Source organism: Peromyscus maniculatus, chromosome 3 (genome assembly GCF_049852395.1).
Source record: "Peromyscus maniculatus bairdii isolate BWxNUB_F1_BW_parent chromosome 3, HU_Pman_BW_mat_3.1, whole genome shotgun sequence".
Taxonomy (NCBI): Eukaryota; Metazoa; Chordata; class Mammalia; order Rodentia; family Cricetidae; genus Peromyscus; species Peromyscus maniculatus.
The window spans coordinates 12,269,795-12,297,071 of NC_134854.1; the positions used below are offsets into that span (position 1 = coordinate 12,269,795).

Below are 27,277 nucleotides of genomic sequence, written 5' to 3' on the forward strand. Positions count from 1 at the left end.
CAAGTAAAGAAGCTATAGTCCTTCTATGTCTTGGATCAAAACAATGATAAAACAGTCCTAGTATATTCTACCCTGGATTTTAAACCTTATATTTAATAAAACAAACACTTCCCTGAACACATAGCTTTTACACAATGGAAAACCTCAGGTAATTGGTGGAGGGATAGACTTTTCTTTCTCATGTTCCTTGCCAAGATAGTGTCATTCTGGGTTCAAGTTTAGCGATAAAAAGCAGTTTTTGCATGGTGGGGATAGGAAGGCTCTGTCTGTCTTTGTTCTGCGAGGAACCCCATAGTTTGTGTCAGTCTGAGAAGAGTGATCAGGGTAACCAAAAAGCAGAGGCTCCATGATGCCAAAAGCAGCCGTGAATACTGTTTTTAATAGAGTTGAGATCCAGACTAATTAGAGATTCAGAAAATGACCTCTTTTGCTTGTGTTTTGAGGATGGACAACCCTTCCTGCAACCTGGAATGTAGTGATTAATGAACTAGAAAGTTTCAGATCCCTAGGAATCAGTACTGAACTTTGTGCCATGATAGAAAACAAACATGGAGCAAAGTGAACCAGAGAAATGGAAAACCAAGTATACACTTGAGAACTTTGTGAAAGAGTTGTAAACTGCTGGCAGTCTGCAAAAATGGCCTAAGAAGACAGCAATGGTGGGAATGAATCCTGCCTACTTTAATGGGGCAACTTAAGGGTGATTTTTACGCAATGGTGAATAAAGTGAGGTGAGAAAAGGTAAATTCTGGCCATTATTATAAATATACACACATTTGTGGAAATGTCTATTATATTCAGGAAATGGATCGTTGAACATGAGTGGCATATAGTCGACAAAACAGAAGTGGCATAACTGAAAATAAAGAACAGAGAGCTGAGAAATGATGATTCAAATAATGCAACTTATGAGATGGAAAACTCGGTGTCTGCTTAAGCTGCCCAAGACACTCAGCAGTCGTCTAGAGACCCTGACTCACCCTCCTCCAGACTTTCCTTGTTTCCTTCACATCTCTGTTGTGGACTGTCATATTAGCAATGTCTTATACAGAACAGGACAAACCAAAATGCCTCTTCCACCTCGATTTCTATTGTTCTATATTAGTTCTGTTTTCAATTAACTGGAATGTTGTTCACTTTTTGAAGAAACTGTCTAGCGCAGTGAGTATGTGGATGTAACTGTTTTGTCTATTAGTGTCCACATGTGCGAGTGTACACGTGACACTGCATGTGTGTGGAGGTACAGAACAATTTAGAGAAGTTGGCTCCCTCTTCCCACAGTGTGTGGATCAAAGTGAGGCTGTCAAGCTTGATGTCGAGCGTCTTTGCTTCTGAGCACCTTGTTGTCTCTGTATTTCTAATTTTTAATTGAGATGTTTTGTTGAGCTAGAAGAAATCCCCCTCCTTTCGCTACTAGAATATTTAATGGGCTTGATCTTGTGCGGGGAAGCTTCTGGGAGCTCATGTGCTCAAGAGCCACATCATGTTCAGAAGTCAGCATCCGTCCCCATGTACATATAGGTAGCATTAACTAGACTCAGTGGGCTAATAAATAGTACTAACTAAAGAATCTAAAATGGAGGCCATAATCTTAGGAAGGAGATGGGACTGGGGAGGGCTGATTCATTACAGAAGATGGAGGGGTGGATATGACCAAGACCCATTGTATACATCATGAAAACTTCAAAAAATTAATACTTTTGAAAATGGTATATGTCTGCTTTGCCTCACTTTTGTGATGCTACACTTGACAACAACAAAAGAAAGTGCTCTTCACTGCCATTCGTTTTGACTCTGTGGTTTCATCAATTAAAATAGTTGAATAATAGAAATCTAATGAAAATACTGGAAAATTAGAAGCAAGATAATAGAAAGTTTAATATTACTGAATCACTTACTAGCTGTGTGTGCTTTGGTGGTACTTAAAATTTATGATGTTCAAGGCTCTTTTCTGTAAAGTAGGTGCTTACGAAAATTAAATTAGTTAAGTGATTTAACTAATTTTTAACTGTTTCTTGCTTTAACGGCTCCAGTTTCCTCCAATTCTCTAGTAAATCTCCAGGAGATTTCCTATAAAATTCCCAGAAGGGGCTGGGCAGTGGTGGTGCACACCTTTAATTCCAGCACTCAGGAAGCAGAGCCAGGCGGATCTCTGTGAGTTCGAGGCCAGCCTGGTCTACAGAGTGAGATCCAGGAAAGGTGCAAAGCTACACAGAGAACCCGTCTCGAAAAAAAAAAAAATTCCCAGAAGGGAAATTTAAACAATTAAACATTGCAGTTTGGAGAAAAGTTACCACAAAAACTGCACTAGTGATCAGTACTGACTTTGCTTCCTGTTTGGAGGTAAGCCCTAGATACCGGGCTGACAAAAATGCCATCATGGTGTTGTGGCGATTGCTGGCATGTATGAAGGTTTTATTCATTGTTGTTGAACGACATTTCCATTCAAACACAATAGCATATAAGAGCACTTAAACAAGTACAACATATATAACAATTACAAAGAATGAAAAGCAACATTATTCTACTTCCCTAATAGAGTTGGAGGATAGTGAAGTATTAATATGGCAGAGAAATCATTATTTATAGGTGCTTTGTTGATTAGAGAGACTTATCAACTACTCTCAGAGTTTCTTTCCAAACTCACCACATGATCAGCTGTAGATTCTTATGCATCAAATGTCTCTAAAGTGCCTACTATGTGCCAGTGCTAAGCTTGTATAAAACACATATCTTTAGATTTCTTCGAAAGTGCGCAATCATTTAATTTAAAAGTATATTGAACTTTATAACACCATATCACAGGCTTGCTTACCCAATGGGTTTATATGAAAACTGCCCAGTCCAGATGGCTTAGGCACTCCTAACACTGCAGGTTCTTGGTGTCTTATACTCATCATGCTGTCTGACAAAAGCAAGTAGATGAGCTACGTGTAAGAGAGTTTCCTCTGTGTTAGGAAGCTCAGCTGAGGGGCAGATTACATGGGACAGGTTTTTAGTTATATTTCTCACTAGAAAAAAGAAAAACATTAAACTCAACGTATCAGAGATAATGCTGTTTCCTTACATATGCTAATGTCTTTGTAAGCTACTTTGACCACATCCTACAGTATAGAAAACAAAAATGACCCTGCTCTTGACAATTCAGACCAACATAAATAGGAGATTCACAGAAAATGCGTCCACAGTGATTAGAGGGCATTTTGTACTGATTTACTCTTGTTCTACTCCACTCAGCTCTATTTTAATTCTACTTCATTCCACATTATTCTACTGTGTTCTATTAATCCCAGCATATTACATTTCTACTAAAATACTAGTTGAAATCCATACATTTCATGAGCCATTAGTGGAGCAAGATTTTTCACTTGAATTTTTTTGAAAATATGAAACCCCAAATAAATTGTTGAATTACTATTATAAACATTTTATATACAAAAGATCAAATTTTAACACAACTGTAAACTGCACAATTTCAAGTATCAATTATCTTTTAATAGTTTTGGCTATCGTGGATTAATTTGGTAAAACCCTCCAGTTTGATAATAAGGACTAGAAGCAAATAGAGGTGTCTCTCTGGAAAGGAAGGAATGGAATGCTCTGGGTAAAGTGGGGAAAACTGACAAGATTTCCTTGTGGTCAGCAGTAGACTGGCATTTCTCACATTTGTATTCTTTGCCCCTTCCAAACCAAAGGAGATGGTGTCACTTAGGGATGAGCATATGAAAGCAGGTGATACATGGACTATGCTCCTTCCACATACCCCACCATTCACATTATGATTGCAAACTCTAGTGACAGTGACTGTCACTTAAAAAGACCAGAAAACCATTTCCAGTACATCAGTGGGTGAGATAACTCAGTATCAGAAAGTCAAATGCCTTGTTTTCAGTCATATGTACATCCCAACTTCAAGACTATTATTTGTCTTTCACCTGGAGCCAAAGTAGAAGCTAGGAACTAGGAAAGGACTTTGGGTGGGAACACGAACAGCAAGGATGAAGTAGATTACATGAATCTGAAAGTAGACAACTGGGGGTGAAAGAATTGAGCAGGGAAACCAGGAGGCACAGGGGAGGATTAACCCCAAGTAAGGTTATACAACAAGCCATATGGAAGCCTACTATTTCACAATCCATCTGAAAACTAAGAATTGGAGTAATAGAATACATGTGATGTGAAGCATGGGGTTTATCCTGTGGCTTAAAAGATTGAATAGGGATGGGGCAGAGGAATGAGAAAGTGGTGGTCTTGCACTGGGTAATCAAAATAAAGGATGCAAGAAAAAGCCTGTGAAGGCCTACTTTCTTGTATGCTAACATAAAATAAAACAGAAAAAAAGTTTGAGATTATTAAAATGTATACACATTGGGTTTGGCTAATTTCAGTGGGAAGTGTTTTATTATTTGCAAGATTTTTTAAAAGCTGTTTTTTTAATGAAGATAAAGAGTTGGAAGATTTACTCTGCATAAGTGAGCCATGTTGTTTCCAAAGAACATAGATTATTAAATGAAAACTGCAGTGTAAGGACTTGAATATTTTCCTAGGTGTTAATCAAAGAAGCCCCGAAGGTCTCCAGAATAGCACAGGCTGTTGTCATTGCCCATTGTTATGCTCTATAACAATATGCTAAGACCCCTGTAAAATGGCGCCATAGGCTCATAGGCAGTGGTACTATTAGAAGTTGTAGTCTTGCTGGAGTAAGTGTGGCTTTGTTAGAAGAAGTGGGTTACTGGGGTGGACTTTGAGGTCTCAGAAGCTCAAGCTAGGCCTAGTGTGAATCACTTCCTGCTGCCTGAGGGTCAAGATGTAGAACTCTCAGCTCCTTCTCCAGCATCATGTCTGCCTGTATGCCACCGTGCTTCCTGCCATGATAATGGACTAAACCTCTGAACTGTAAGCCAGTTAATGTCTTCCATTATAAGAGTTAGCATGATCATGGTGTGTTTTCACAGCAATAGAAACTCTAACTAAGACAACTTCATTGCTAAAGATACCACAAATTTGACTGAAGAAATTCGAGAAACCAACCTGAACCCTTCCAGAAAACTTACTCAGTTGGTCATAGTGCCAAAAGGTGGTATGAAAAGACTGCTTGGGGAAAAAAAAAACAGTCAATGGTCTTAACCAGTGCTAATCCTGCATATTATAATATTGACCTTCCAGGGTTGATATGTCCACTGATAGAATAGCTGCATGATTGCTATAAGGTAGTTAACCACTTTTTGAGGAGATGTGAAGCCTGATGTAAACTAGGGACTTCCATGTTTGATGCTGGAATCCTGATGAAAATTCTAGATTAGATAGACCCTAGGGTAGAACATGTTATCATTATTTTGTTCAATGGTTATTCTCACAAAGTTCCCTCTTACATTTATATTTATATTCATCATACTGAACTGTTTTCAACAATGTTTAAAGAAACTTCTTTATCTAATTTCTAGCAGTCAAAGGAGAAAGGCAAAATTCAAAGGGCTGAGAATAAGAAACTGAGTGCTGAGCCCTGAACAGGACATTTATATTAATTACACCTCCACTACAAAGACTCTGGAAATGATATGAAGAAGAAGCAGAAAGAATGTAAGAAAAAGAGGATCAGGAAAAGTTTGGATACATGATGTCTTCTGAATATGATGTGGCTATCCCACTCATGAACTCACATCACCTGGAGTTACCTGCATAGCATTTGCACAATATCAAACTCAACAAAATTCTATCACAGAATGAGTAACTTTTATTCCTAGGCCCACTTCCTATTGTGGTGTTTCTGACAGATGAGTGTTGCTTGGGGAGGGAATATCAGCATTTTTTGAAGATGAGACTACTGATAATATCCCTATGTTACAGTTAATCAGATTAATAATAATGGCCAACCAAGTAGTTAACCCATGAAAGTTCACCAATAATTAAAAATCACATAAATAAGCAGCATCATGCCCCCATGGAGACAGCCATCTCTTAACTGTGGGGAAATTTCATTACACCAAAATGGGAAATTGAAGTTATATATTTAATTAGGTTATGAATTATCTGACTTTAGAATGGGGAAGCTATCATGGATGATCCAGACTAATCACATAAAGCCTTAATTGCAAAAGATGTGCTGAAAAAGGCCAATTTCATATTTACACATGATGTGAAAAACCAGCCATTGCCATCATTGAAAACTGAAGATATTCATAAGCCACAGGATTTGGACAGACTCTGGAAGTATTGAACTGGGAAACAGATTCTCCATTAGTTCCTCCAGAAAGGGATTTGATCATGGGACACTTGACTCTAGTCTAACTAAATCTTTTTATACTGTAAAACTAAACAAAATGTATCTCATCATAAATTAGTAAGTTTTCAGTAATATTGCATGAAAAAAGTAATACCTATCAGAATGTGGAATTAGGAGATAGAAAAGTCCTACCTATGAGACTTGTTCTTGCTATGTGCACCATAACATAGACTACCGAATTTTCACTTGGTATAGTTACTAGTACTGTGATTGATGTAGGCAAGTTACGATGTGGTATATCTCTAGAACAATAGAAAAGCTTGCTTATTTTCTTTAATGATAGACTTCCTTAGATTGAAATTTCTTAGCTATGAAAAATACACCCTCTGTAGGCACACCATCCATCTGGTCTACATCACATAATCTCTGAAGCACTTGGGGACAGAGGGAATAAAGTCACATGTGTTGATGTTCAAGTCTTTGCTATGCTCTACATAATACAGCCCTTTTTGATCTAAAAGTTTGATGCAACAGAATCTATGCAATACAAAACAGAAATTGGTAGACAGATTGTAAGAGGGATAACATGAAACCCTGATCTGGTACTCTTTCACTGATCTAATAGAACATCGAACATCTTATTACTTTAATATGTAAATTGCATTTTTCAAATATCAGTGAATGAAGGCTACACCTAAAAGTGATAGCTTGTTTAACTTTATGCAGACAAACATTAATCTAAGTGCAGATTTTCTCTACACTTCCTTATGCTTGAGGACCAGAATGTCTAAGTGGTTAAGGTGCAATGACATGATCCAGTATAGGTTCTTTTATTTGGTGGCTATGTGAGCATGGGAAGTTATGAAACTCGATTTTGAAAATGAGGAGAGCATCGGACACACTTCAGAATGTTGGCTGGATATTAAATGGGTTAATATGTGTAAAGTGACTATAAGTCCTCTCAGATAGCAAACACAATAAATTTTAATTTTTTTAAATTATTAATTGCATTTCAATGAGATTTGGTCAGCACTCATGAGAATTCAATCTGGTTTTAAATTTCTTACTGTAACAATTTTCTCATAAATCATTGAGAGCTGCATATGGCATAAAACAATATTTTTATGAGGATTATTTTATGGAATTTGTATAGAACATCAAGAGAAATGTTTCAGACAAAAGTAATTTAAGATGGGTCTCAAAAACAAAATTTAATAGAGATGTACCTCTGCATTCTGATGTTATTGAGTTCTCCAATCCATTTGAATAAAAGATATCTGATTAATTCTATAATTTAATCTAAGCAGGGAAGATGTGATACTTTAAAACAACTATTATGGGGAGATTTATTCATAGAAGTAAATAAAATACTTAAGAAACAGATATAATGTCTACATAAGCCATTTCCAAGAGGGGTGTATTTTTTTTCTATTTTCAATGAAAGCTTAAAGCTTTCCTTCAAGCTCTTGGTTAAGCTATTGATCTGTGAAGCACAGTGCACTCTAGGGAGGCAATTCAGTTGACGTTCTATCAACTGATGAGATGAATAATGATCATACTATTTGGTAATTAAACGTCTTACAAACCTTTTAAATGACTACACATCAAAAAAGCCAAATGAGGTCAAGCATATTTTATTTTTTTATTCCCATACTAACGCTATTAACAATCTTTAAAAGTATCAAGACTAAAAGGGCATACTAAAATTAATTTAAACTATTTAAAGATAAAGTATGCATTAGATAGCTTACTATTTGACAATATGTGAAATCTGTTCTCTGCATACAGAGTGATTTCTACTCTTGTGTTCTGTTTTTAAGAATGTTATTTAAGAATGTTATAGAATGTTATTTAAGAATGTTATAGAATGTTATTTAAGAATGTTATTTAAGAATGTTATAGAAATAATTGGAATTACTTTTTTAAGGATTGGCAAGGATAAGAGGAAGTTTTAACTAGTATCAATAAAGAAGAAATACAGTAATATCTCTACCATTTATAGAGAAAAAGCCAAGTCACTTCAAGCTTGGTTTTCAGAATATAATTACAACTTCACTTAATAATATTAAAGGAATGTCACTTTTAGGAAATTTAATTTATTTTTCAATCCAACATTGAGTACCACCCCACCACATATGTACTGTTCCCAAGAGGATTAAATATTATACTTTAAAATGTAACTAAGTGATACTGCAGTGGCAGTTCAGTTGTTAAGAGCAGTGATTGCACTTCTTGAGGACCAAGGTTCATTCCCAGCACCCACATTGTGGCTAACAACCATCTGCAATTCCAGGGGATATGTTGCCTTCTTCTGGCCTCCATAACCACTGCACATATGGGGTGCACAAACATGCTAGCAAAACACCAATAAACATAAACATAAATAAATATAAAAGCTATTTAAGTGAAAAAAAGTATAAACCCATATTAAAGGGCTTTGAAAATGAGAGTACATGTCATTTCATTTCCTGAAGTATACTTTTTATCGCCATAAATCCTCAGACACTTACATTACAATATCAAGAACAAACAATTCTACAATAAGAATTTCAAAACCCTTAAAGCAGACACACCAATCTGTAATTATGTAAATTGTACTGTACTATTCATATTTAACATGCTGTTAAGTAATCACTTCATTTATTTTAATCTTTATACTTATAAATCATTAAACTATAAAAATACTCCATACAATTATAATAAAACCTAGAGCAAAAAAATTAAAAAAAATGATAATAGAATAAAACATAATGGTTTCATCATTGATTGTTGGGGAATCAGTTATTGAATATTCTACTTTAATATGCTATATTTTAAATAGAAGAAGTATAGTAGTAATTAAGCAAGCACAATGGGTCATAAAACTGACCAAAAGCTAAACCAAAAAACTGTCCAAATATTTTAGGGGAAAGGTATATTATTGAAAAGAATAGAGGGTGGGTGTACTCTGATTTCTAAGAAGGAGGTGACCAGGCCAGGTCATGGAAACAGGAAGAATAAAATTAGGTTTCTTGCAAAAAGAAGGACATCACACAGGCAAAATGTTTGTCAAGGAAGAAATGCCACAATTGTGCTGGTGGCTTCATGAGTATTGATATAGAGCTGTGGTAATTTGAATGCAATTGCACCTATAAGCTCATGGGGAGTGGCACTATTAGAAGGTGTGGCTTTGTTGGAGTAGGTGTGGCCTTGTTGGAGGAAATATGTCATTGAGGAGGTGGGTTTTGAGTTCTCATATGTACTCAAGCCACCCTCAGTGTTTCAGATCACTTCCTGTCAACTGTGGATCAAGATGTAGAACTCTAAGCTCCTTCTCCAGCACCATGTCTGCCTGCATGCCACCATGTTGCACTGTGGCTATAATGGACTAAACCTCTGAAAATATGAGCCAGCTCCAATTACAAGTTTTTCTTTGTAAGAGTTGCTGGAGTCATGGTGTCTCTTCACAGCAATAGAATTCCAAACTAAGACAAGAGCCATTCTCTATTTTCACACTTAAGTTAAGCAAGACACAGTGGCTTTTTATTGTGTTCCTTTAAAACAACATGTTCTTTAATAATTATTTCCGAATCATATGTCAAAGTCCTTGATGCTAAGTTAGTTGCCTTCAATCATACTTTCTTTCTTGTGTGCAGCATTCTTCACAGTCATATGAAATATAGCTTTCTAACAACTCATGTTCATCCTTCAAAATCCCAGCCGAGAGACAGTCTCTGGGACAATTACTCAGCAATAAGTACTCCATATTTTATTACAACTTTTCATAATCCTATTATAAACCTGTCAATTTGCAACAAAATAGCACAAATTTTGCACCTTGCACCAATATGTAGCTATTACCCCATAATTTCTGACTGAGGCAATGGAAGTGGATCATCTACCCTAACTTCCATATGGCTGCACTTAGCTCTAAACTAGGCTGTGTTCATTCTTGAGCTCACCCTTCTCTCCCAAGCTAACCAGGTAGTTGAGTTCCTTTACCTCTGGCTTTATAAGACCCAGGAACACATTTTGTCTGGCTGTAGGCCCATGGCTGTGTCAGCTCTTTGAAGGGAAGCTCATAGTTCCCTAAAATGTCTTCATTCACAAGTGAATTTTAAAAAGGTACCATGTTTCTTCAAATTCAGAAGGATGTTCCAGTCTCAAGTATGATAATACACTTCAGAGACTGTCCAATTTGCAGACTTCTGCTTTCTGTGGAAGATTCTCAGGTCCTGCCATGGCTCAATATGAGGAACATATGCTGAGATTCCTCTCATGGAATTTCCTTTGGAAGCAGTCACCATGGTAAGATTGCAACAGTTTAAACACTACCATTTCTGAGGGATCATATTTTTCTATGTTCAAATGCATGCTCCACAACCATCTATAATGCAGAGATTCTTAAAGAATATTCAAATTCGTTTGCAAAAGATAGATGGTTGAAAAACAAAACATTCAAGAGGGCAGCTAATAAATATTGTTAAACCATTATGGGAATCACAATTCGTCAGGCAAAATTAAAAAGAAGTAACTTTGTAGCTGATTTTTGCTGATTACAACATTCACGGGCTTGTTTATCCTAGCTTTTTATAATATATTCAACTTATAAAATAATGTGCCCAATAATGAAGGGATACTTCTACCATATTATTTACCTCTGATAGTTGACTAAAAATTAAAGCAGAAATGCACAGAGAATGTATACAAATAAATTTCATGGGGAATATTCATTCCTTGAGCTGTTAATCAAACTTTGAATGTGATAAATTCATGGCAGAAAGTTCTTCTTCCTGGGCAAATATTCTCAAAAGATTTTTCTCAATTACACTGGCAATTAGAAGACTATTGTACAGAGTTACACATTCTAACATTTCAGAAAGTTCATAGAAATTTACTGTAAAATATCTCTTTTGATTAAATCATATTATGCCAGTTGAGCACAGATTTGAACTTCAGAAGAAAGTCTACAAATCATTTTAAGAACAAAGATTCACCAAAGGGAGTTCTGAAAATTAGAAAGAAGAATTTGTACTTGTTGAGCTTGTTTTCAAACTCATGAAAAACAAACAAATAAACAAAATCTTTCTGACTAAACCTCACCTCATTTTAATTACAAAATTCCAAAACCCTTTCTTGCATTTTTAATGTATAAATGAAGTTGCTAGGATTTTCAGTGACACTGTGTATCTAAATATTTTTAGTTTTGTTTAGAACTTTCCAGTTCTCAACAATATAAAGAACAGCAGAGATTATGACTCATGCGGCATCTATATTTAGCCGTCACATTTATGGTTATTGTACAAGTGGGGCAATGACATAACCACTTCATACAATCTTATCTAGACATGTCAGTCACTACAGCTCATATTAATTCAGTTATATAACTTATATGTCTGAGAATTTGCTTTAATATAAGCAAAAGATAATAAGGAAATATTTGTTTTAAACGCTGCTTGAGAAGAAACTTAAAGTTGGGAGAGAGTATCGTGTAGAGAACTTGGGCAGAGTTAGAGGGAGAAATGAGGTAGACATGATCATAATTCCTTGTAATACAACATGAAATTCTCAAATATATAGAAAAAAATTAAAAGTTGCTTAACTCATACAAAATGTAGATTTTTGTCTCCTGTGTTTAAAAGCACTTCATGTAGTCTGCCCCATTTAGGACAAATTCTAAGTTATATGATCCAAAGGAAGAAATAACTTCCTGATTTTATGAATTATGATTCTGAAAGGTAAGTCATTCAATTTCTAACTTATAATGTGAAATGTCCACAAATATCAAAAAATATAAAAGCATCTGAGATGATTTGAAAGAAAATGGTCCCCAAAGGGAGTGGCACTATTAGAATGTGTGGCATTGTTTTAGTAGGTATCACCTTATTGGAGGAAGTGTTTCACTGAGGGTGTGGGCTTTGAGGTCTCCAATGCTAGGCTCAGTGTAACACTTAGTCAGTCCACTTCCAGTTGCTTTCTGATCAAGATGTAGCCAGCACCTCATCTGTCTGCAGGCTGTCATGCTCACCGCCATGATGATAATGGACTAAACCTCTGAAACTGTAGAGTGCCACATCAATTAAATATTTTCCCTTATAAGAGTTGCTGTGGTCATGGTGTCTCTTCACAGCAATAAAAACCCCTAACTAAAACACCATTGAAAGACATTTAACATATGAAACATAAAATACCATTGTGTTTATAGATTTTAAAATATTGAGCAGATGCACAAGCAAGGACATACTGTATTGGTGTTATTCGGACTTCTGGATTGATCACAGTGACTTAATTGTATGTAGAGTCAATTCTCTCTACCCAGAGAAGTGAAACTGTTGAAAACTGAGGGGAAAATATTTCTTATGAACAGACGCATAATGAATAAGGTTTAAGTCATATAGAAAATCATTGACTGAAAAAATAAAGCATCAGTCGTGTAAGACGCTACCACCTCCAAGTAAACAATGATAACATTTCAGTAAAGAGAGTTTCTCTTATGAATAAATATAATTCATGTCCCTAAAATAGGGTTTAAATCTACATTACTCACATAAATATTATTATTTTTTTCCATTGGTGGTTATAATATTATTTATAATATTATTTAATATTTAAATATAATATTATTTAATCATCTTCACACCCAAGATTAAATATGTTGACTTGTTATCTGCATTATCAAGAAACATAAATCTATGTATTTAATTGCCAACTTCACAGTACAGCAAAAACTTGAACTTGGGAAACATAGACATTTCTATACCACCCTGAAAGTGGTGTAGTATTATGCAATAAGCAAATTTCCTTGTATTATTTACAGGAGACAATGACATTGAAACCACATTCCTATACTTTTGATGACCTGTCTGACTACCTGGAAGACAAACTTCCATCTCGGCTTTCCCTATTAAACTATCAATCACCTTCTGTAAGTACTATGTAAACACAGGTTCCACCAAATTTTTTCTTCTTCTTCAGCATTTTTTTAGAATTTACTTTTTTTTTATTTTGTAATTTAATTCAATTTTACATATCAGCCATGGATTCCCTTGTTCTCCCCACTCCTGCCCACCCCACCCCACCCCTTCCCCCCAGCCCACCCTCCATTCCCATCTCCTCCAGGGCAAACACTTCCCTGAGGATTGAGTTCAACCTGGTAGATTCAGTCCAGGCAGGTCCAGTCCCCTCCTCCCAGACTGAGCCAAGTGTCCCTGTATAAGTCCCAGGTTCCAAACAGCCAACTCATGCACTGAGTACAGGACCTGGTCCCACTGCCTGGATGCCTCTCAAACAGATCAAGCCAATCAACTGTCTCACCTATTCAGAGGGCCTGATCCAGTTGGGGGCTCCTCAGCTATTGGTTCATAGTTTGTGTGTTTCCCTTCGTTTGGCTATTTGTCTCTGTGTTTTATCCAACCTTGGTCTCAACAATTCTCGCTCATACAAACCCTCCTCTTTCTCACCAATTGGACTCCTGGAGCTCCACCTGGGGCCTGGCCATGGATCTCTCTTGAATAATTGGAGTGAGTATATTGGGAAGAATATAGCTTCAAATGCCAAAACATCTAATTCACAAAAAGAATAAATGAAAAAGAAAGGCACTCTCTATTAGTCAAGGAGGAGGAAGTGCTTAGGGTAAAATATTAAATAGTAAAATTATTTGTTTATATAAATTTTATAAAGCTATTTAACATTTTTGGTATTTATTAACTTAATGTAAGGAAGCCAATTACTTCTAAGCTAATAGAATTATCATAATTGACTTTAGCTAGTCAACATCTATCCCTTGGAATAAAGATAATGCCTGGTTCTATGAAGTCTGATCCATAGATAATAATGAACTATATCTTAGCAATATGAGGTACACATCTGGCTGTACACATCTAACTGACAGAAATGGACATGGCATCTGTAATTGTTGTATATGTGATGTTAAGAGTAAAGAATGAAGTTATTTCATCCCTAATATATCCACATGATAGATAGATGTAGTGTGAAAATGAAGATACAGTTTCAGAATACATAGTTTACTAAAAAAAAAAAAGTAATTTTCCTTTTCAGTCCATTTTTTTTTATATTTGAAAGTAGAGGAATTTACTTTTCAGTGTATACTGTAACTCATAAGTTACTTCAATTATATTATGTTAGCTTTAAGGTGCTTGGTAGCCCCAAAAGGCAGATTGCTGGGTGGGCCTCTCAGACAGATGGTCTGGTTCATGGCCTGGCTCAACAACTCCTTAGTTATATAACACTAGCAGATTTTTTTCACTTTGCTGATAGCAACCCTTTCATCCTCAACTGAAGTTGGCAATAGTGACAAGTATCCAAAGGATCACTTGGAAGAGTATCTAGTAATGGATTAATCTTCAAATACCTTAGGTATAATTATCGATAGTTGGAAACCAGACTGCTGAAAGAACATCAATAATGACAACAAAATATACAAAGTATAAAGAAATGAGTATTGTTTTTAAATATAATTTAGTACATATGAAGAGTGGAATAAGGCATAGATAGAGAAGTGGTACAGATCAAGAGAACAGAATCTTGATCATTTATGTGTCTGTGATGCTACAAATATTTTCATCCAAGGTTCAGAATATTCCTGAATACCTCCTGCTAAAGGAATAATTTTTCAGTCGAGTGTCATCCTCTTCTGATTTCAAGCAAAAGATTAATTAACAGGTGATTTATTAAAATGCAGGCAAATTCATACTCAGTCTTAAAGAAATAAATGCTTGAATTTTACAAGAAGTATATCTGGATAGAATTGTTTTGATATATACTAACCAATAAGAAAGAAATGCATATGTAATACCACAATGAAAGAATGTTCAGAGGCTAAAATGTGAAAATATTTAACAAATACCAGATAAGACTAAATAAGTGCCTTCTCTATTCCATCATATAAATTAAACTACAGTGTCTTTTTCAGTTTTCTCTGAAAAGAACTTAAAATATATCTATTCTTACTCCATTCACACACTCTTAAAGACACTGGAACCCTAATATTAATGGAATCCTATGGGAAAAAAAGAATCAAAGTCACTGTCAAGAACCAAAATTACTCTTGACTGTTAACAGTGATGAAATGTAAGTGAGGGGGAAAGTGTCAATGATTTCTTTAAGTTGGTAAATTGTCATGTTTGGAAATTAGCTAACTAAAGGTGTGTTTTAGTTAGGGTTCCCGTTGCTGTGAAGAGACACTATGACCATGGAAACTCTTATAAATAAAAGCATTTAATTGCAGGGCCTTAATGACAGTTTCAGAGGTTTCATCATGGCAGCATGCAGGCAGACATGGTTCTGGAGAAAAAGCTGAGAATTCTTACATCTTAACTCGCAGGAAGTAGTCTGTCTGAATGGGTGTAACTTGAACATATACAAGACTTCAAAGCCCACCTCCACAGTGACATACTTCCTCCAACAAGACCACATCTAATCCACCAAGGCCACACCTCCTCATAGTGCCACTCCCTTTAGAGGTCATTTTCTTTCAAACCACCATTGGGCAGTAGAAACAGGTGGAACCCAACAGCCACTTGGCAACTCCCTCTATCCTCCCGTATTTTCTCCCCTGAATATAGATATCTGTTCCTATTACCCCAGTGCTCAGCTGGATCCCAGTCACTTCCAGACCAGCTAGCCTAGCTGAAAGCAATAAAGACTGTCTCGGGTTTTGACAAAGCAGAGAATAGAGAGGATGGTCCCCTGAATTCCTCCATGGACACATGTACCTACATATATGTATACATCACACAGTCCCCCTACACAAAGATAGCTCATTATTCATATGAGAATACAATGTATGTTTGTGCATATAACTGATGCCAGAATTATTTAAATAGTTATGACAACCAGTTATTGGTTATGAGAACTGATGGATAATTTGGATAGCTACATACAAGAAAAATCTATTTTATGCATATAGTAGACACTAACCATTAATCATTATGTGATGGACAAATGAGTATGTGGATTAGCAAAACTTTATAACAACTGCACACAGTTAAGAATGATAAAACTCAAATTGCTTTTTAAATTTAAGGAAAACATAACAGAAACGATGGGGGAGGGGTATAGAAATTCTCTTCTCAACCTGAAAGTACAGAGCTTTTCTAACCAAAAGCTTTTATTGCTTTCTTCTATGAGTATTTTCTTTAATCAGACCAGGGCAATAGCCAGAAGCAGCAACATTCTTTGCCAAAATATCACAAGAAGAATCTACAGTCCAGTTGCTAATACTGTTCCCCTTGGGAACCCCTTGTCCTGGCCTCACAGTCCATCTGGAGCTCAGCACAACCCATTAAGCCCTACTTACACTGTTCACCTGATTGTCTAGTATAAAGTCCAGTCTTCCACATCCTTCCAAAAATCACACAGCCAGGTCTGTCACAGCAATAGCCCACTTCCCAGTATGAAATTTTAGTAACTTTTCTATTGATGTAATAAAACACTGTGCCTATGGCAACTCACACAAATGCAGGTTTATTTGGGGCTACATTTCCAGAGGTATAAGAGCACATCACAATCATGTTGGGAAAGCATGACAGCGGGCAGTCACAGTGCCTCAAAGCAGAGAGCCGAGGCTCACATTTCAAACCACAGACACGAAACAGAGAGAAATAACCAGAAATGGCACACTTTTGAGACCTCAATGCCTGTCCTCACTGACACACATTGTCCAGCAAGGCCACACCCTAAATAGTGCCAATAACTGGAGAGCATGCATTTACATGCCTAAGGCAAATGGATGTATGTCAATTAAACCACCGCACATATTATATGTTACTATTAGCGTTTTATAGGATTTCAGATATTAAGGTGATTCTAACAATTGCCTATCCCATAAAATTTTCAGATGATGATACAAACAAAAAAATCTGTTTTGTATTATTCTTTGAAAAGCATGTTTGTTTTCTCAAAAGACACAATATGTGAAACACATAACAAAACAAAAACATCACAGGATGTTGCCCAAAAGAAGTTTCTTAGTGAGAACACATAATCATTATTAATGGATAAAAGTCTCATCTTTAGGATTATCTTTCAGTAGTGGCCAATAATTACAGCTATATGGAATCTTAAGATTCTGAAGTGCACTTTAAAAAATCTGTCCATTTGTGGTGATTATTAAATTCTCTGAGATTACTGATCCATGCATTTAAGTGTTATAGAGAGAGAAAGAAGAGAATTTCCTCAAAATATTGTTGTCTTAAAAGTTTTTTCACTATTGATCTTTTGCTGATGACTCATTGTATTCAAAGTAGCATCATAAATTCATAATTTCATTTAGCAATTTTTATTGTATTGACAAAAGTGAATTTTATAGGTCAAATATTAACAGGAATATTTATCCCTTCTTACACTGAAAACAAAAAGTATTCGATCTCACTTCTTAGCCTTTTTCATGGGCTTAAACCTGCCAAATTATTCCATTTGATTTCAGAGAATTCTCATAAGGCAATCTATTTTATTTACCTTATCTTCAATAAAATGGTTGAGTGAGCATCAGCAACTCTGAGACACTTTGAGTTTCAATCAATCTTCAGGCAAAGGCACCATTCTGTATTAGACCTACTGTGCTGGGAGTTTCAGCTAGACTTTGGAATAAGCCAGAAGCAGAGGAAAAATGTGACCCAAGCTTAATGAAGCCACAGTAAAGAGAAAGCCTCCCCTGGTTCTCACAGGCATGGATTCTACAACACCAGTGTTGAGTTCAACACATAAAGAGTTTCTTAATAAGGCTGACAGCAGGGAGGCATCATACTCCAACTTTATCTTACATGAAGTTTATAGTTACAGTCAGTCCTCTTTTATTGAGATGACAATAATAATAATAATAATAATAATAATAATTATTATTATTATTAAAAAAAACACCTGCTTGCAAACACCAAATCTCTAACTTTTATATGGGAGGGAGAAAAAACAAAACAAAACAACAATCCCAGGCCACCTAGGTTTGCATGGGCTACTTTCTGTGGCATTTTCGTACAGTTACTAATGTGTTGTTTGTAGTTTCAATGGACCTTCCCTTACCAATTTGCATGGCATTTTAAATATAGCTGCTGGATTCGATTTTCACCACAAAACAATCAGAAAGTTTGAGCAACAACTCATTTTGGCAAATGATATCATTAAAGACTAATTCCAAGAAACGAGGGGTAAAACTGTAAAAATGTCTCCCCAAGCACAAACTTTGTAATAAGCGACGCCTGTTCATATTTGATATGGGCTGTAAAAGCAGACTATTGTAATGGTGCTCTTCCCAGCAAATAAGACCATTAAAAAGGTACTTAATGTTTCAGTTGACTTGCAAAGCAGGCCAGTTAAAATTCCATATTTTGCCTTTCTTGTATAATGGTATCAAAATTTTGCAAGTGCTCATCTCTAAACTATAAATTTAAAATTACAAATACAGACTATTTTTACATGAAAAAAGATACATTTTCATTGTCTTTTTGTTTTTCTTGTGATGCAGGATTTCTGCTCAGATACTATCCTCACATCAACAGCAGTGTAATTTGGAATGATGATTGCATGTGACAGTTCATACAAAAATTGCTGAACTATTACTTGTGAAAAAACACTTACTTTTCTGGAAACCAAATGTATAATTTTTCTAGTCATCTCAGCATTTCACAAGAGCACTCAAACTATCTACATGTACATGTCTATATTCTTCTGCTTAAACATATTTCCTATCACTCCAAAAGACAATGAAGAACAACAAGAAGCAAGCAGGACAGGTTATGCATATTAACATCCTATAAGGGAAAGAGCATTTATGCAGAACTTTCATAAAAGAAAGCTGATTGGACCAGCACATAAAAGTACCTACACCTAAGTGCAACACTTATATTGATGTGATCATTTGAAAAGGTATTAAAAGTGGCCTTTCCATGTTATAAAAATCAGTATTCCAGATGAAGTCTAAAAATTTCCAGGTTTATTCCCACGTGGCTCACTATCTTATAAATATACATGCCCGTACTTCCATTACATTTGCCTGAGAGATCATATATTTGGTTAGTATTAATCCACATACTCTCTACAAAGACAGAATAGTGCCAAAATTTATAAAAATCGTAGTAGTAATGAGTTATTTATCACTATCTTAATGGGAATTACCTGTAGACATTTAAGAAGTTATCCTCAAACTTTGTAAAATAAGGGAGGGAAATGTTATGTCTCACAAAATGAATGAAGACAGAACAGCCACCCAGTCGTTTAGCTGGGTGGTTTAGAATTAGCCTTTCAAGAAGTTGTGATGGAAGAGTGGAGGGGTGAAAGAGGAAGAGGCATGGGGGGAAGCATGAAAAAGAACATTCAAAAACTCCACACCTGACATGATCAAACCAGAGCAGGCAATGGACTCGCTTATGTCACAGAGTGCTGCTCACATGAAGAACCGATTAAACACGGAAGGGAGAACACAATGACCGGAAACATGAAAAATCTGGAGGCATAGAAAGACACTGGAAACTTCCCTAGCTCACGGTTTCTCTCTATCCCCATTATGTCTCCCCCTATCATGGTGTCTCTCTCATTGCTCTCCCACTCCATCCCTGTTCCAGCTTGACCAGCCTGCAGCCTTGAGTGGGGCGGGGTGGTTGGACCTGCCTCTACTGAATTTATCAGGCTCTGCTGACTTACCTTCTTGTAGGAGGGAATGGGGCGTGGGTTGTGGGGGAGGTTGAAGGGGCAGGAGGAGGGAAGAGGGAGATCTGTGATTGGTATGTAAAATGAATTTGAAAATTTTAATTAAAAAAAAAAAAAAGAAAGATACTAGAGCCTATGTCACGGGCAGTATCAGCAACAAGTAGTTTCTGTACTCCCCCCACCCCGAAACAGGGTTTCTCTGGGTAGCTTTGTACCTTTCCTGGAACTCACTCTGTATCCCAGGCTGGCCTCAAACTCACAGAGATCCACCTGCCTCTGCCTCCCGAGTGCTTTGATTAAAGGCGTGCGCTGCCGCTACCGCCACCACCACCTGGCAGATTCTGCACTATTAAATAAAATCATTTCTTAACCTGTGGATTCCAATAAATTCTGAAAAGTCACTTTTTGAGGCAGTCTTTCTCATCCAGCCCAGGCTGACCTGTGTATGACTCACACTGTAGCCAGCACTGGCCCTAAACTCGCAGTGATCCTCCTGTCTCAGCCTCCCAAGGGCTGAGGTACAAGCATGAGCCAGCTACACATGTCTTCAGAAACAGTACCTTTACAGGCGCTCCAATATCTCAGTCCCTATGATAGTGGAAATATCCTAGAAATTTTCCTTGAAACATCATTCTTAAATTAAATGCTGGCACAGAGACCAACTTTCTAAACTGTAAAGATGTCACATACATAATTTATACATGAGATAATTATATAGATATCATTTGCTGTGAATACTTATTAAACTACTATATGTTGGGCATGGGATATAATATATTACTTATTTCTGTCAGTCACAGTGGAATAAGGCCAATGATCCTCTAAGTGTACAATCAGAGCAGATGTTATATGGGAAGACACTATAAAAATAAAGTCTTGACCCAGCTAAAAAACAGAGAAGAAATGACACTGTAATGAAAATGGAAAAATAAATAAATGTGCTTTAAAAAGACTGAAATAATGAAAACAATACAATAGGTGTTAATTGATCACAATGAAGGCAAGCCCAAAAATATAGCTGAAGATTTACATATAGGGGAAATAGTCAGAAAAGGCTAATTATCTGGGTTTTGGACGACTATAGAGAACATAATATCAAGCTAAGCTGCAGTCTGGTAACGTGAGCCAAATTGAAATAAGGAATGAATTTTATATAGCATTAAGCCTTATTGCTAAACCATGGCTTTCTATCTGTGAACAAACTCTTATAATAAATTATAATGTTCCTTTTTGTAAATATAATAATTATAAATTTTATATAATAAATTATTCAAATTTTAAATTTGGAATCGCTATAAAGGGACAAACATATCAACCTAACTCCCAAATCTGTGTCTCCAATTAATTTATTCTTCCTATAATACCTCTGGTTCAAGGTTGAAAATTCTATAAATGCCCAAGAATAAATGCTTCTTAAAATGCACTTTCCTATTATGGTGAGCTTCTGGCATTATGCATATGCATTATTTACAGCAATGTGTGGTTAATGTTCATTTAGACCTGTGGAAACAAGGCCTGCCACTACAGGCAATCATGACTGAACCATAATTAGTAAGTTTCAGAAGCAGTTTTGGGAACTGCACAAGAAATCAAAGTCCCTTCTCGGAAGGGACTCATCATTGTTCAAAATAAAGTCGCTCATGATTCACTAATAATCTTCTGATAATTCCTGCTTTATTTTATTTATGTGTTTATTTGTTTACTTATTTTTAATCAGAGCAAACACAGACTTCTTAAGGGAAACTTAGTAAGAACTATAAAGAGTGGGAGTGTCTCAAAAGGAGTATTCTGGCCAGTTTTATTTCAACTTGACACTGTCTAGAGTCATCTCAGAGGAGGGAACCTCAACGGAGCAAATGCCACCATAAGTTTTGGTTGTAGGCAGTCTTATTATACATTTTCTTAATTAGTGATTTTTATGGAATAGCCTAGTCTATTATAGGTGGTGCCACCCCAGGGATAGTGGTCCTGGGTTCTTTATGAAGGCAGGCTGAGCAAATCATGAGGAGCAAGTCTGTAAGCAGCATTCCTCCATGGTTTCTGCCCCCAGGTTCCTACCTAGTTTGAGTTACTTTCTTGGTTTCCATCAAGGGACCATGATTCAGGATATGCAAGCCAAATAAACCCTTCGTCTCCAAGTTACTTCTGGCTACGATAACTCATCCCAGCAACAGTAAACCTAACTAGGATAGTAATTGGTACCAGGAGTGAGGCATTGGCTGTAAAAGACCTAATCAAGCTGTTTCTGGTAGGACTGTGGAAGGACTTTGAAACATAGGGATAAAAGCCATTGCATGCTGAAAGTTCCCTGGGCAGGACTGCTGGAGCTTGGGAGACAATGGTGAAAACAGTGCAGCTGATGGAGGCATGGCTTGAAATGTTCAGAAGGATATTTACTATTTTGAACTAAGAATTTGTGGTTCTGGTCAGCTGGGGCTAAAGAGTCATCCACAATTAACAAGAGACTAGCAACACTGAAGTGAAATCTTTGCTTTACTGGGACAAATGATGCTGGTTAGCTGGAGCTGAGAAATTTCCAGTGATTAAGAAGAGACGAGCATCATTGAGGTTTAATATTCTGGGAGTATTTCCTCAGGGGTAGCACACAGAAGCTGTGGCCCAGAATCAGTCAAGGTTCACATTGTGCTAGTAATTGAACTTGGTAGTTTAAGAGTCACTTAGGAGGTGCTAGTTTTATGAAGGTGATCAAGGAGATTATTGAGGTTTGGTAGTGTAAGAGACCAGAAGAGTCTTCTTGTAAAAGTACACCCTTAATATCAGTGGAAGCTCCAGGACTGCATGGGTCATGCCGAGAAGTTGAGGCTCAGCACCATGAAAAGAGCCCAAAGGAGGTTACTGGTGAAAGTGCAAATCAGTTACAACAGGAGATCCCAACATTTTGGAGATGCCAGTATGACTGGATTATTACCAAAATCAGCAGAGGTGATGGAGTGGAACCACCCTTAACAAAGGAGATAAGCTAGATGTTCTGTGGTAGGCCCTTAGGAACATCCCAGAAGACCTTGAGCAAATCCCAAACATTGAACACTGAGTGATTTACACTGTTGGAGTTGGTTTTGCTTTGTTTAGATGTGTGATTCTGCCCTGGTTACTCGCTTTTTAAATAAAGAAGTATTTATTTTGCTTTTACAGAAGCCCATAGTTGATAAACTTTGGACCTTTAAAGAGATTTTTTTTTATTGTTAAAAGGATTTTGATTTCTATAAACATAGAATTTTAATGTTTGAATGTGTAACGACTGTTGGACTTTTTAAGTTTTTTAATATATTTTATATTGTGATGTTTATTAATATGAGATCTTGGAGATAAACAAAAAGGAAAGGTTATTGTTAAATAGTGTTATATTCATGTGTCAACAGGGAGGAAGATATTTATTTCAAAAATAAATCAAATTATCTATGTTCCTGTAAACGTAAATATTTGTTGAAAAGAGGATAAGGATCTTATCAAAAGTTATCATAAAGATGGAGTATGTCAGTGTCATCATTAACATTATTATGACCAATAATATCCTCATCACACAAAAATTTGAATGTTAGGAAAGCAAGTGTTCTATTTTTTCTTTATTAATTACTACCTATGAACCACAGGTAAATTACTTTTACAAATCATTTGGAGACTTTGTTGTTTCTCAGCTTGCCAAATGAAGATTATAGCCACGGCTCACTTACATCATAAAGATAATTAATGAGGAAATGGAGTCAACACTGGTCCTATCACTTTGAAAATCATAAATTCTGGCTAAATGTCTAGTCATTTAATTTCTGTATTTGGCAAAGTGACAAGGTTCATAAAAACAACAAGAGCATAATCATAGGTAAAGCATGAAATGAAATAGCTGGGAAGTATTTAACTGTAGTTAATGCATAAATCCCTCCGAGAAGTTATGGACCTCTATTTTGGAAAAGGTTTAGAAACGAGGAAGGTAGTTTACACAAAAAAAGAGGTCCTGAGGTTTGCCTGTGACAAAGGGAACCCACTGAGAAAAATTTTTGAAGAAGTCAAGATATAATGATTCCCTTCTGTTTGGGGGCTTTCTTAAAAGAAAAATAGTTGATAAAAGTTGACATACTAAATAGAAAATGATAAAATTCCTTACTTAAAAGTCTTTTTTTTAATGGGCATGGTGACAATAGGCCTTTAATCCCAGCACTTGGGAGGCAGAGGCAGGAGGATCTCTGTGAGTTTGACATCAGCCTGATTTACATAATGAGTTCCAGGACAGCTTGAGCTACATAGTGAGACTCTGCTTAAAAAAAAAAAGAAATTTAATTTTTGGGGTCTCCTATCCAAGTACTAACTAGACCTAAGCCTGCTTAGCTTCCAAGAATACAGTAAATCTATCTCATTTAAGATAATCTGGCCTAGGAGGTTATACAGATATATATTTCTTTGCTATATATAATCAGTTACTTGAATAATAACACAATGAAACTGTAAACATAATTTTACATAAATATTAGAGATTGAAAATCTTTCATATTGGTTTTGTAAATACCAAGGCAAACTACAATGAAATTTAAAGATATATGGTATTACTAAGGAAATAAATTCTTCCTGAACATTTGAGCTCTTTAGTACTAAATGTTAGCTACAACTGGTCCAAATAAAGTTTAGGATATAACACATATTTCAAAGAGAAAATTGTGTTGTTATTTTATGTACTACCTTATAGTTTTCTCAGTATGTATAGATTCCCCTGACAAAGTCAACATTAATTTAAATTAAGTAACACTAGTTCATGGATTAAAAATTAGCAGTAGAGTGCTTACCAAGCATGTGTCTGACCCTAGGTTCAATCTACACACACACACACAGACACACACACACACACACACACACACACACACACACACACACACATACTTACATGCATACGAGTAATACTGAAAATGCCAGCTCTTAGAGGTTCAACAGTAGCAAAAATATCCCAAGTGATTTTTCTTTCAAACCCATGTTTTCTCAACAGTTCAAAACAAAAATTTCTACTTCCTTTGTGCTGATGTTTAAATAGTGAGAGCAAGTTGAGTAATAAAGTAAACAAGAAGAAAGCATTAGGGCCAGTCAAATCAACAGTATGCATATGGCTACAGCCTAACACACCTCTGTAGTTCATTAGAAACTCCATAATATTGAGTAAATATACTTAACCCAAATACTAAGACTCAAAATAAACAGTTACCTGTCTGTTCTCAATCTTCGATGAACCTTTCAAGTCAACCTTGGAATGGAATCCTACGTACATTCATCCCCAGCATCACATAGAAGAGCCCTATAAGTAGAAATAGTTAAGAGCCCTGTGAGTAGAAATAAATGTCACTTCTTTGAAAAATAGCCTTGAATTTGTGTCACAATTAGGGCAATCATTAAACCAAATAGAACATATTCACTCCCAAAACAGATTGGTTAATTCATTCATTATTTGTGAACCTCCAAATTAGTATGAAATGTATTAGATATGTTTTTCATCTTAAGAACTTTAAATCTCATTGTTAGGAGCTCACAAGAGGCATTGCCAGGAGGTTCATATTTCATCCCCTCTTCTTACATAGATTGGGAAGGTTTAAACTTTTTGATGATTGAATTCTATAATTTGTAAAATAAAAGTATTTGTGTTGTAGGATCCCAAAAGAAAACATGACTGATTTCAATTGCCTCTTCAACACATACTTAATAAGCTATCTAGGCCTTTCCACAATTAACAAATTGGTAGTAATCATTTTCTCCTTTTAACACAATATAAGGGTTATTACTTCAATGATTATTTGAATTTCTTTTTTCCAGCCCTAGCTCCTACTCAGCCAGTTTGTTTTCCTAGTGTCTCTCTCTTTAATCTGAAACATTTATCTTATTATCTTTTTTTACTAAATACATACGTTCAATAAAGATCCAAGAAAATTGTAGGACTTCCTGTTACATAGATAGAAAATGGATTTTAATCGAAGCATCTAATCTAATTGATTGGTAATTATGGCTTTGAAAGCTGAACCGACTCTACATCTGAAACTAGAACTTGCCAGAGTACTGTGTTTGATGAGCAATGTCTAAGCAGGCACTGGAGCAGTTTTATTGACATCATGTGCTAATTCTTCTGAGAATCTGGACATTACTATTTTTTAAACAATATTTCCAAATGCATATAAGATAAAGAAACCTTTAATCCAGGGAAATGGTAATGGTATGAATGGCTGGTTAAAACTGAAGGATCCGGTTTGAGTTACAGTGGTAAATACTCAGTGCTAATGTGACTCTTGCTGTGTGTTGCTGATATTCCACAGAGCCATAAGTCTTCTACAGATCATAATAGAAGTGAAAGCAGACTGATGACATAAACAGTAAGGTAATTCAATTACTGCCCTTTGCATGCTACTCTTTGTTACTTGCTGTTATCATTATTTACATTCCTCTCAATATTAAGATCTTCCATAAACACAGGCTTACTCTATATTTTCCCCATGTTACTATTTCTTCCATAATTATTTTTATCACACCAAAGTATATTGATTTCTTATTAAAATATAGATGTCTAGATCAGTTTTTAAAGTCCTACTAGGTTATTTTTCTTTTCCTGTGTTCATAGTTTACAATTTTCCAAAACAATCTGTTAGTTTTTTTCTAGTTATTGGGTGATAGTGATTCAAGTGATCTGTATAAAACAAATAATCTTAGGATTCTGAGGAATATTTTTTTGCTAGAAGGCATACAGAACATAAATTATTTAAAAAATATTACATAGTTTCTAAAATACATGAAAGACTTAGAAGAAATTCTCTAGTAGTCTGTTTAGTTTGCATTAGGCATTCATATGAGATCAATATTATAACATCAATCATTTTTAGAAACACTGAAAATAAGAAAATAAATAGGTAAAATTTGAGGTTAAAAAGTTATTCTTTCTCATAGGTGGGTGAGGGGATGAGAGAGATATGGGAGGAGTGAGGAGAGGGAAAAAGTGACCAAAATATATCATATGCAGAAATTTTCAAAAAAGAAAGGTAATAGAAAAAGTTGTGTTTGCAAAGGTTCAGTGATATACTTTCTGCCCACAAAAGAAAGTGCTCATGGTGCATTATTACCCTGATTCTGATTGTCATAGTGGGAACTCCACAGGCCACACACGTTTATCTGTTACCACTGTTGTGTGTTATGAATCCAGACCACTGCCAGAGAACATAGGCAATCAATAACTATTCGTTGAATGGATGTAGGAATCTATGAACAAATAAATACAGAACTGAACAGGCGTGATGATTTAAATAAATCTGAGGTAGAATAGACAGTGGCTTTGAATCAGAAAGAAGATCCACACTTAGATGATCATTGTTGTACAGTTGAGAGGTCAGAGCACCAGTGCTTCCTTTACAAATGAAGACACTGGGACCACAGAGTCGA

At 35.8% G+C, this 27,277-nt stretch overlaps 1 protein-coding gene across 4 annotated transcripts in view; it reads right to left on the minus strand.

The window, feature by feature from the left end:
• Foxp2 (forkhead box P2) overlaps positions 1 to 27,277 on the minus strand; it is a 532,232-nt gene that overhangs the window by 324,695 nt on the left and 180,260 nt on the right. For 3 of the 4 annotated variants that reach the window (XM_076566194.1, XM_076566190.1, XM_076566188.1), the window contains exon 3: positions 25,068 to 25,157. The exons of the other annotated variant lie outside the window; for it this stretch is intronic. The gene's annotated coding sequence lies outside the window, so the exon portion shown is untranslated. The remainder of the gene's footprint in view (positions 1 to 25,067; positions 25,158 to 27,277) is intronic. 4 annotated transcript variants of the gene reach the window in all.